Source organism: Triturus cristatus, chromosome 1_1 (genome assembly GCF_964204655.1).
Source record: "Triturus cristatus chromosome 1_1, aTriCri1.1, whole genome shotgun sequence".
In the NCBI taxonomy this organism is placed as follows: domain Eukaryota; kingdom Metazoa; phylum Chordata; class Amphibia; order Caudata; family Salamandridae; genus Triturus; species Triturus cristatus.
In genome coordinates, this window is record NC_140579.1 from 94,739,212 (window position 1) to 94,750,850 (window position 11,639).

Below are 11,639 nucleotides of genomic sequence, written 5' to 3' on the forward strand. Positions count from 1 at the left end.
TGAGTCTGTTAGTTGGATTGAAAAGGATAGTGGAGGAATAGTAGAGGGAAGGGTCTAAAAAGTATTTATTTGGAGATCATAGCAGTAGGAGGAGGTTTGGGATAAGGAAAGGTAGAGGGGGAAGAGTTTCTAGAATTGTATTACGGAGAAAGATGAGGTATTGGATGAGTCTAGGAGGGATACGAGGGAAGGGTTTAGAACTTGTTTATATGGCATTAATATGTGTATAGCAGTACTTGAAAATAAGCTCAGCACAACACAGCACCTGGAGAACTTGAAAAACATTTGTTTTATTTTGGTGAAAGACACCAAAGCTCCTAGTAACTTTTTCCCATGTAAATTATCTTGCAAATGTGCCATCCTTAACTAATCATATTCTGCCTCTCCAAACTCCTGCCACAAGGGAACATTTGCGGCAAATTAACATCATGCCCCTAAATATTACATGGCATTCTGTAAGGAAGTACGTGATTCGCAGTGCTCATTTAAAAATGGGACCCCCAAAAACAAATACAATAGAACGTGCAAAAAAGATTGCAGCCACCTTTGGAAAAAGTCTAATAACCCAATTGAACAGGATTAATATTACAATTAGAGCAAATGTTACCCTTCTAACAGCGATTTACACACTACTAATTTATCAAACACAAACCAAAAAATCTACAGAATAAATAAAACCATGGCAAGCAAAAGAATATAACCACTGCATTCAACCTTGAATTGTGGCAAAATTTCAATTACTTTGCTGGTCCGTACACGATTGTTGAGGCCATGCACTCAATTAAATTTGAAACGCAAATACTGCTCTGGTAAACGGAAACTCTTAAAATTTCAAAATAGAAAGATGGATTTCCACGCTGATAAGTCCTATGCAGGAAAGAGATAAACCACTTTCACTGGAAAAGTTGATATTTTGACTTAATCCTTGCTTACTCCCTTTCTAAAACACAGAACACAATTGTCCCTCTTCTGCCCCCCAAAATCTCCCCCCTAAATGGGTACCCATCAATCCTTTAGTCCCTCATCTTCATCTCTAAAATGACTTGTAATGTTACTCACGTGTATTTTGGTGCTTGCTTGAGGTCTGCCCCTATCAACTAATTGAAACTCAGTTGTATTATCGCCCTTGGAAGGATGAAAGAGTGAGCTGGACAGCTCACAGTAAAATCTGGCCACATACAGACCTGTTTCTCCTGTACTGTCCAAACCTGTGACCGGCTCAGCCCCAGTATACACATCGGAAGGCGAGAGCAAAGTCAGGCTGCCTCGATTCAAGAGGAAGCAGTTATGACTATACTCTGTTTTACACATTTTACGAGTCTGTTTGTGTCAACTTTGAAAACATGTTTTGCATGTAGAAGAGAAGCTTTCTTGGATGCCAGTGTCTCAGACTGTTCTGATGCATTTGTTTTACCTACGCTGGCTGTGCTGTAGTTTTAACGGCTATCATGGTATGTCAGGAGCCTGATGGATAGTCCTAAGTGCAGAAATACTTGCATATTACTGGAGCCCGAGGACCTCATTGAAACCGCAATGAGTGGATTTACAGGCGAGTCACACTTTGCACCGACGGGATCCACCTGCCTCAGAGATGTGTGCAGGCTGCTGCAATCAATCTTTAGGTGTGACTCGCCTTTCATCTTTTCAATTGTGCGTGTTAAATACAGCGCCTCAAAGCTGTAAGACTGACGTGAGTGCTATACTGAAAGCACATTGTTGGTTGTGATTGCTGTAACGCAGTAATACAAATATGTGTGCTGAGAGCCCAGGGCCTCATCTCGCTATATTGGTGTTTAGTACCTCCCAGGTCGCAGTGGCTGAACTCAAACAAGTTTACGCTCTCAGGCCTGGTGTAAGGGACCTTTAAAGTTATCAAATAAAAATTGCTGGTACAGGTTGAGATGAAAATGAAGTAAGTTTATTGTAAAGGAAATAAGATCCCATCCATCAAGTTCAATCTGTCAGGTGCAACTGACCAATCTCCACACCACAGTATTCCATCACCATGGAGCTACTTCAATAACAACAACCTCTCCAGTACCTATTTCTTAAAGGAGAACTACTACTATGTACAAGATAAATATATAAATAACATGCACATTACTACACATCTTCCTCCCACATAATAAAGGAACAAGAATATGGAAGAAAGACACAAGATATCAAAAATATTATTCTCTAACAAAGTCATTGAATTTTGCTGGAAGTTTTATAATCCTTTTACTTTTTTCTCTCAAAGAGCTTGAAAGACACTTGTTACCCGACTTGACAGTGGTTTTATCCAATTCACTGTTTACCAATGATTTATTACCAACAACCACCCTATTAAGATTCCAAATCCTAGAATCTTCAGTTTTGATTGCATTTGTAAAAACCTTTTTAACTTTATGAATCATTTTGAATAACTCAGAAGACTTCCGTCCAGGTGGTGCCCTAATCATTACCAAATCTCCTACATTAACAAGTGTTTTCTTTACAGCTTTCCTTTTGTCAAACCTGAACTTGAGATCAATAACTTTGTCAGCCTCTCTTTTCCCCCATGACCCAAGGAAAGACTTACCTCTATTTCTCTTGACCACCTTTTCATTCACCCAGAAAGGCGTGATGAAAGTATTGGGATGTCTGTTTTTAAAAAGAAGAAATGGTGTACAACCAGTGGTTGTATGAGGCGTAACTCTATACATTTCTACAATTTTATTAACCCCCTCCTTCCAATCCACGTTATTTTGTTTGGATAGTGAAATAGATTCTTTAAGAACTCGGACAAACCTTTCCACCATTCCATTACTTTCCAGATGGTATAAAGAACAACGCTTATGCTTAATAGAACATTTCTCTAAAAACTCCCCCATTTCTTTAGAAACAAATTGCATTCCATTATCTGTAAGGAGATATCCAGGGAGACCTTCTCTAGTGAAAACATCCATGAGAAATGAGATGACATGTTTAGTGTCGATACATTTTGTGATCTTAATTTCGGGCCACCTTGAATACAAATCTATAAGAACAAACAAATAAACCTCACCATCTTTACATTTATCAGGGCCCAATATATCAAGAGCTAATTCCTCCCAAGGCGCATTCGGTCTATCCCTTATGACCGTTGTATGGACTCTTGGTTTAAAACATTTCTCACTTAATGTGCAAGGAATACACTCTCGCACTAATCTTTCAATGTCTAAATCCATCCCAGCCCACCAATAGTTAAGCCTAACGCTTTCTTTGGTTTTAGAAATTCCTTGATGGGCTAAAGTAATCAACTCTTCACGAAGACACCTAGGGGGAATTAATCTGGTACCACGAAACATCAAACCATCAGACATGGATAACTCGCCCCTCACATTCTAATACTCCTCTGAAACACCTTGACATCTCTTAACCTATCAATTTTTGAAAGGGAAGATAACTCTAAAAGTTCCTCATCAGTTCTCAACTCTTCCCTCCATTTATCATCTTTTATGCCACCGCACTCAATTGCACACACCCATTCAAACTCCTCCTCTTCTTCTTGGTCAAAGCAACCATCATCTTGTGTGACCAGTCTGGACAAAGCATCAGCTGTATAATTACGTTCTCCAGGTAAATATTCCACATTCAAACTCTATCCTTGTAGGTCAACAACCCATCTTGAAATCCTGCTCGAGATGGCATCCGTTCCTTTCCTATTAAAAACTTCATCTAAGGGTTTGTGATCAGTTCGAACCACAAATTTGGTACCCCACAATAAATTCTTTAACTTCTTCATGGACCAATGGACGGCTAACACCTCCTTTTCTATCACTGAGTAACGAGATTCAGCTCCCCTAAGACTGCTTGACAGGAAAAGAATGACATCTGTTTTACCCTCACTCTCTTGTTGTAGTACAGCACCCAAACCTTTCATACTTGCATCGGTAACTAAAACCGATTTGGCTGCAGGTTCAAAACTCCCTAATCTAGGTGTCTCTTTTAGATACTCTTTAATCTTGACAAATTCTGCCTCACATTCCTTGCTCCATATAAACTCTACACCTTTGCAAAGAAGGGTACGCATGTGAACACACTTTTCAGCAAAACCTTTAACAAACTAGCTGTAATACTCAGCCATCCCCAAATATTTCATGAGGTCTTCTTTACTTTTAGGTGATGATACATTTTCTATTGATTTAACCAAGTCACTCTTAGGTTCAATTCCCTTACCAGATATTGTGTGTCCCAGGTAATCAATAGAAGATTTCCTAAACTTGCATTTATCAATTCTAACAGTGAGATTGTGTAATCTAAACCTCTCCAACACCTCCTTAAAACGCTTGTAAAACTCAAACGTACGTTGTGAATGACGTTTTTAAGCAGGTTAAGGACTTTGGTTGATAAGAAGAGTTTCTTAAGCTTAGATAGACAGTTTAATAAGCCAGATGCGTAGATTACAGCAAGAAACACTGTAAAACCTGGGGTCACCAAGCCCTAAGGGGGTAACGTGGCTCGAGCGGCTGGGCACCCAAAGGCTTATGTGCAAAGCGACCATACAACACACACATCCTCTGAAACAGGGAACGCACACAATAAGGGATGCCACACAGTAGAATTTATGCAAATAACTCAAGTTTATCTAAGCAGTTAGATGCAAATGCAGTTCATTAGATGGCAATGGCATTATTTACATAGGATAGCATTTGATTCACCAGCATCTCATAATGGTGCCCTAGGCAGTACCTGATTACATCAGCGTTATATTCACCAGCGATTTACAATGGGGCAATAGGTCACACTTGTATACCTTAGCACCAGTTGCAGGAGCACTCCGTCATAGTTTCATGGGTAATATCTGGTGAACCTGGGGGAGCGGTAAACACAGCGGTTAATCCTAGCGCTTTGCCCCTCCCAACTCTAGTATTGCATTCTGCCGTGGGCACCCCACGTAGCGTCTAATGATCAGCGCGGTGAAAGATAGTACTGGGAATCGTAGCGCCACACCTGGGAACTAGTAGTGACTCAGGGCAGGCTTCGCGGGCTTACCGCTACTCATGGCACCACTAGCGCTTCCGTGCGAGATCACAGCGCTACTTGTAATACTCAGGCATTGAACACTTTGGAGCAGAGCGTATGAACACAGCGCTACTCGTAATAAACACGCATTGGACACTTCCGAGCAGAGCCTACAACCACAGCGCTACTCGTAATAAGTAAGCATTGAACACTTTTGAGCAGAGCCTATGAACACAGCGTTACTCGTAATAATCGGGCATAGAACACTTCCGAGCAGAGCCTACAACCACAGCGCTACTCGTAATAAGTAAGAATGGAACCCTTTTGAGCAGAGCCTATGAACACAGCGTTACTCGTAATAATCGGGCATAGAACACTTCCAAGCAGAGCCTACAAACACAGCGCTACTCGTAATAAGTAAGCATTGAACCCTTTGGAGCCGTTCGGGAAAGCACAGCGCTACTCGTACTTGACAAGCCTCAAGTAGGCGGTCCACTGATACGCGGCAGTCTCTGAGGAAGGGGTAATCCCTCGGAGGGGTGTCAGAGTCTCCGGTGAACGGGTGGAACTCCCACGGAGGGAAACCAGTGTCTCAGGGTGCGGTGCCGCTCCCGATCTGTAGGGGGCGCACCGGGTCCGTCCCAAGCCTCCCGGGGAGCAGGGGGGGTAAGTCCCCGGCCTCCATTCGGCCACGCTACCTCCCAGCCCCCGGGGGTTACCTTGATCTCGGCGTCCTGGGGCGTCCGACACAGCTCCGGACTCCGCAGTCGATACCTCCGCGACGGGGGCAGGTCACGGCCTCTCACACCTCCGCCAGCAGCTGCGACGGGGCCCCGGGCTTCTCCGCGGGCCTCGACGTGATGATGGTGCAAGCTTCCGGTCTCCGGGCCGCGGCGGTGAGCGCGCTCTGGTCCCCGCGCCAGGGGGGTGGGTCAAATTAAGCGGGAGAGCTCAGCGCTCAACGTGGATTGAGGCAGGGGATCCCAGGCCGGGTCAGGGAGCGCAGGGGTCACAGCGCTAGTACCTGGTTGATCCTCAGCCGTCCCGCATTCAGCTTTGGCATGAAGTTTCCGCATTCAGGTTCAGCATTCAGTTTTGACGTGAAGTTTCAGCATTCAGTTTCAGCATTCAGTTGTGACATGAAGTTTCAGCATTCAGGTTCAGCATTCAGTTATTACATGAAGTCCTGATGGCGCAGATGTCTCTGGCGCCCTTGGGGAGTTCTGTTCCTGGGGGGTAGGGATTGAGTTGGCGACTAGTTCCTTCCAGTCAGGCTGGGCAGAGGTTCCCCGGGTCCTCCTACTGCTGGGCTAGATCAGTGGGCTTTACAGGATCCCTCACTCACTTAAGAGGCAGCACCTAAATCCTGTCACTCTCAGAGGCATAAGTCCCTGGCTAGGCCCTACCGCCTAAAACTCCTGCGTGGATTCTCCAGCTCTGCTTTACCGCAACTGGCCAACTAAGTAGAAAAAGTTCCCTCCCTCACTTAAGTAGCCCTAGGTCAGGTGACCTCTAGCCAAGGCGGCAAAAGTAAAAACCACACCTCCCTTCTAGAAGGTTCCAGCACATTCCAGGAGCTAGGGTGCTACTAATGAAGACCACTCTGCAGTAGCAGGGGCCTGTGGCAGCCATCTTGGGAGAAGGGAGCACCTGCACCTTAACACTGATTGGCAATGAAAAGGTGCCCGGAGACCTAAGTCCAACATAAAAATGAGGGTGGAAAAAATGAGGCACGATCAAAAATAGAAGGGGAGACCACCCTAGGGCTGACAGGTCTAACAAACACCAACAGTTAATTTTGATTAATGACTTGTTTCCCAGCAGATTGAAAACTTTGGTTGGCATGTATGGTTTCCGAGGCTTAGATAGGCAGTTTAACCAGGTGTTCTGCTTGGGTTTTCGGATCAGATAGAACCCGCTCATCAGAGCCTCTCTAACCCAGCCAGAACGTTACCCCCTCCCTAGGGCCTATTCACAATAAGTAACCACATGCATATATACCACCTAAGGACAGGGAATTCCTACTATATATACCAAGACCTTTTATAATCGGCGGCCTCGCGGTCCCAGACGGACCCAGGACTTCCTACCCAGACGGCAGCCTCAGCCTCGCGGTCCCAGACGGACCCAGGACTTCCTACCCAGACGGCAGCCTCAGCCTCGCGGTCCCAGACGGACCCAGGACTTCCTACCCAGACGGCAGCCTCAGCCTCGCGGTCCCAGACGGACCCAGGACTTCCTACCCAGACGGCAGCCTCAGCCTCGCGGTCCCAGACGGACCCAGGACTTCCTAACCAGACGGCAGCCTCAGCCTCGCGGTCCCAGACGGACCCAGGACTTCCTACCCAGACGGCAGCCTCAGCCTCGCGGTCCCAGACGGACCCAGGACTTCCTACCCAGACGGCAGCCTCAGCACAAGTTCATCCTATGATTACCATAACATACAACAAGGGAATCAGTTTTACTATTTATCAGATCACACAAGGACTGCCAGTTCGAGCACAAGCTGTTCTCTGGTTCAAGGGGCTCCTCTCTCCCTTATTCAGTTACCACTTACCTGATCAGGGTTAACATCTGTTCATGTCAAGTTACAGCTGACTAGAAGAATAGGCTACCCTCTTATACAAGAACACGCAGCACATATTGATTCACTACAAACTGGGTACTTTATTACTCATTACATACGCAATCACATAACATTACTATATAACACATATCCTGCAAAGAAAAGTGAAAGATTAGGTTGTACACTCTAATAAAAAGGGGTCGACATCACCTTAGTCGTATGTGGCCTGAACTCAATGGTCATCTAGGTTCCCTTCTCGTCTGTGCCTCGGCTCGCCTGGAAGTCACACCTCCGCAGTCACGGATCTACTCCCTTCTCTCTTCTCCGAGTCACTGGGACCTCTTCCTCATCGGCTACTCTCTTCTCTCTGGCTATTCTGCTAGAAGAGTATCTGTCTCTCGGTTTTTCTCCGCCTTCAAGTTTGTCATCTGTCTTCCCTGGAATAAGTAGTAGCTTTACTGCTAACGGCTAGATGCCGCCTACGGACTGAAGCAAGTGCCAGTATCTGCCTCAGACTTTCACTAATATAAAGGTGCATTTCCTCATGGAAAATTCCGGCCCGTAACCTGCCGCCCACCAAATTCTTGTACCTCCCCGTACCAAGGACACGTTCCCAGCCGGCCGGCCTGATGTAGTGTCTTCGGCATGAAGAAAAATACAATCCTTCGATAAGGGCCGGCCTGAACCGGTTCTCTCCAAGCGAATAACACCTCATAACTAAAACATTACCCTTAACCTAGAAGCATCTCAAGCTGCCGGAGCAGAAAGAAAGATGGAGTCTCTCCCGTTTGAGGCCTACCAGGCCTGAATTCAGCACGGCTCCATGAAATACCCTCACTACAGGACAGGTTATCCCTAATACTAACGAATCTATCCCCTGGGCTATGTGTGCAAGCCCTGATCTATGGGGAAGAACACAGGATCATATCGAAGTACCTAGTAAATAGGCTCCATTCACTACTCTAACCCTTAGGCTTGGATGGTAAGAGACTGAAGTCACACTAGTCACCCTTTAACACAAAAAGGCCGGGAAAATCGAGCAGTACATTTCACCCTTGACTTCAGTCTATTATACATTCATTAAACAGAACTAACATCGGTGGAAGAATAATATGAAACAAAACTAACTGATCTATGTCTAGTACCAAGTGTGCAGAATTGAAGTAGTGAAGGAATACACTGAATAAAGCAACAGATAGAAATCAAAACAGCGATAGTAATCAGAATACCTCCTAATATTTGACGTAACAGATACAAATCAGGCAACCAATTAAAGAGCCAGTCAAACCAGCCCTGGTCAATGTGTTTTCTAACTTCTTCCGTCAAGTCATGTAACTTGTCAATATGAGCGCGAATGGATTGTGTATGATCAGACAAGTTAAAACAACAAAGACCCTCAAAGTCAGAGCAATCGTGTCCATGTTTAAGCAAAAGATAATCAATGGCCGCTCGATTTTGCAAGATAGCTCTACGTTCACCCTGGGCGTCTAACAGCATGTCAGACAGGACTGTAGAAGTATGATTAATGGATTTTACCATCCAGCAGGCCATTTTCCCAATAGATTTGGCATTATAAACCGCCAAAGCAGGAACACCAATAATTGAAATAGCCAGGCTAAGGTATTCAGACTTGGAATATAAATGCAAAGACGAGTCACAATCCTCTTGTAACATCACTGTATCTCGAATCACACGAGAATTGGCATTCGGATGTGACGAGAACATCAGTAAACTGAGTCTCGTAATGGCACAAGGGCCTCCAGAAATATTTGCAGGGACATATGGCCAGGAAGTATTACCACATGAGAAAAGCCATCCGGCAGGTAGTAACATCGTGCGATAATGACTGGGGGTAACTACCAAACTCTTGCAAGTCATATTGTTCTGGACAGAAGCACATGTTTTCGGTGTCCTTTGAAAGCACAAAGTTCGCTCATGAAAGGTAAAGGAAGTAGCACCTTTCAATTTTAGACGCAGACATTCAGAAATTGCACTAGGATTACACGTAAGGAAAAAACACAAATCTCCTTGTGTGATATTATAGGTAATTATTTGGGACTGGATGGGGGGTATCTGGTCTGGTATTTCAGTACACAAGGGGCAATACACATGGGTAGCGAAATCGCCCAGAAGAACATTGGGGCGAGCCTTTGAAATATTGAAAATATGAGTCAAAGTTTCTAGCGAAGCAGGGACAGCAACCAGACAGGTTGCCAAGATGTCATGCACAGATCTCATCGGTGTCAAACAGAAGTGAGGGGCATCAGTCACCCTTTTTGCCAGTGAGCTCCAAAAGTTCGATGACGAATCCCACGCAGCGAAGGAACGCGACACTCGGGTTCGTAACTCATCCCGGGTTGACGGGATCCCTCCTCTCTCGTCGAACCAACCCAAAAATAGTCCGACGCCGACACATCCTGCAGCAATAGTCCAAAGAATGATCTGAAAGAGAATCAAATACAGGCATTATTCATTCTCGTAAGTAACATTTGTCAGCCGGGACCGCTTCCCAGCTATCTTTCCCTGGTCTCATAACTAAAATGGTATTGTCGTGACCGGTGGCAATGACCTCTGCTTGTTCAGGGGGATTCTTAGGCGACTGCACCCAAACCCTGGCCCCAGGGTTATCTGTGGAGCCAAAACCTTTCTGGCCTCGTACAGTTAGCAAAGTTGGGGCAGTGCCTTTCGTTATTGTACCACTGAAAACAGGCATTATGAGTAATTGAGCCACTCGGTCAGTTTGATGTATCAGTAAGTCCACCTCACTGCTATTCAGCAGGAGCACCTTAATCTCTCCCTGATAATTACTGTCAATGATTCCTCCAAGCACCTGAATGCCTTTTACAGCCAGCCCCGATCTAGGGGCGATTAATCCGAAATTCCCAGGTGGTATATGAACACCAACACCGGTTGCAATGATGACCCGATCTTTACCTTTTATAACGGTGTCATCCATGGCATGCAAGTCTAAACCTGCCGACCCTGGGGTCGCTCTACATGGAGCCAAAGCTCCGGGAGTAATTTCCCAGTACATCACAGTCTCTCTGATTTCATTGGGCTGAGCATTAACGTTCGGAGGAAACAAACGCATAAGTGGAGATTCAGCATTTAGAAAAGGACGGTTATTCAAAATTAATAGCGCTTGGGGCAAAAAGTCTCGCCAATTCTTATACTTGTCATCTGTCAATTTGCGCAGTTGCTCCTTCAGCAGGCCATTCAACCTCTCCACAAGACCCGAGGCCTGTGGATAGTATGGGATATGAAATACCCATTCAATATTGTTTTCCACACAGAATTCCTGTACCAATCTTCCACGAAAATGGGATGCATTATCAGATTGAATTTGGAATGGCACACCATAATACATCATAATCAATTCCAATGTCTTAATGGTATTCAATTGGGTAGCTTGCTTACAGGGAAGGGCTACCAACAGGCCACTGTATGTATCAACAATAGTGCAAACATATTGACAATTCCTACTCATGGGAAGTGGACCGATGTAATCAACCTGCCAAATTTGAGCGGGCAGTTTCCCGCGATGTAAATGACCTTTAACAATTTGGGGCACTTTGCGCTGTCTGATATGCTGACAAACGGGACAATGTAAAATAACATTTTTGATTAAATCTAGGGGAATATAAATTCCTCGATCAGCAGCCCACCTGCTAGTGGCTTTCTCTCCAAAATGTCCTGCCTTCTGGTGGGCCCATTTCGCCAATCCCGCAATATCAGAATCTTGCCTGTCCACCACTGCCTCAGCAATTTTAGATTTCTCATCTGCAATGTTATGAAAAAATTTGTCAAGAGAATCTATCGGGGTGTGAGCATCCACATGGAAGATTGTAACAGTACTCTGTGGGAGCATCTCCCAAATCTCCTGCCATAATTCTTTTCCCCACAATTCTTTTGAATGCAATTTCCAATTATGGGAATGCCAAGTCGGTAACCAAACTGCCAGTCCATTGGCAGTAGACCAAGAATCGGTGAAAATATGACATGTGCCAGGTAACTCTTGTTTCAGAACTTGATAAACAGCATAAAGTTCAGCAAATTGACTGCTCCTACCTTCACCAGTTGTGCTCAGCAGTTTTTGTGTGATCGGATT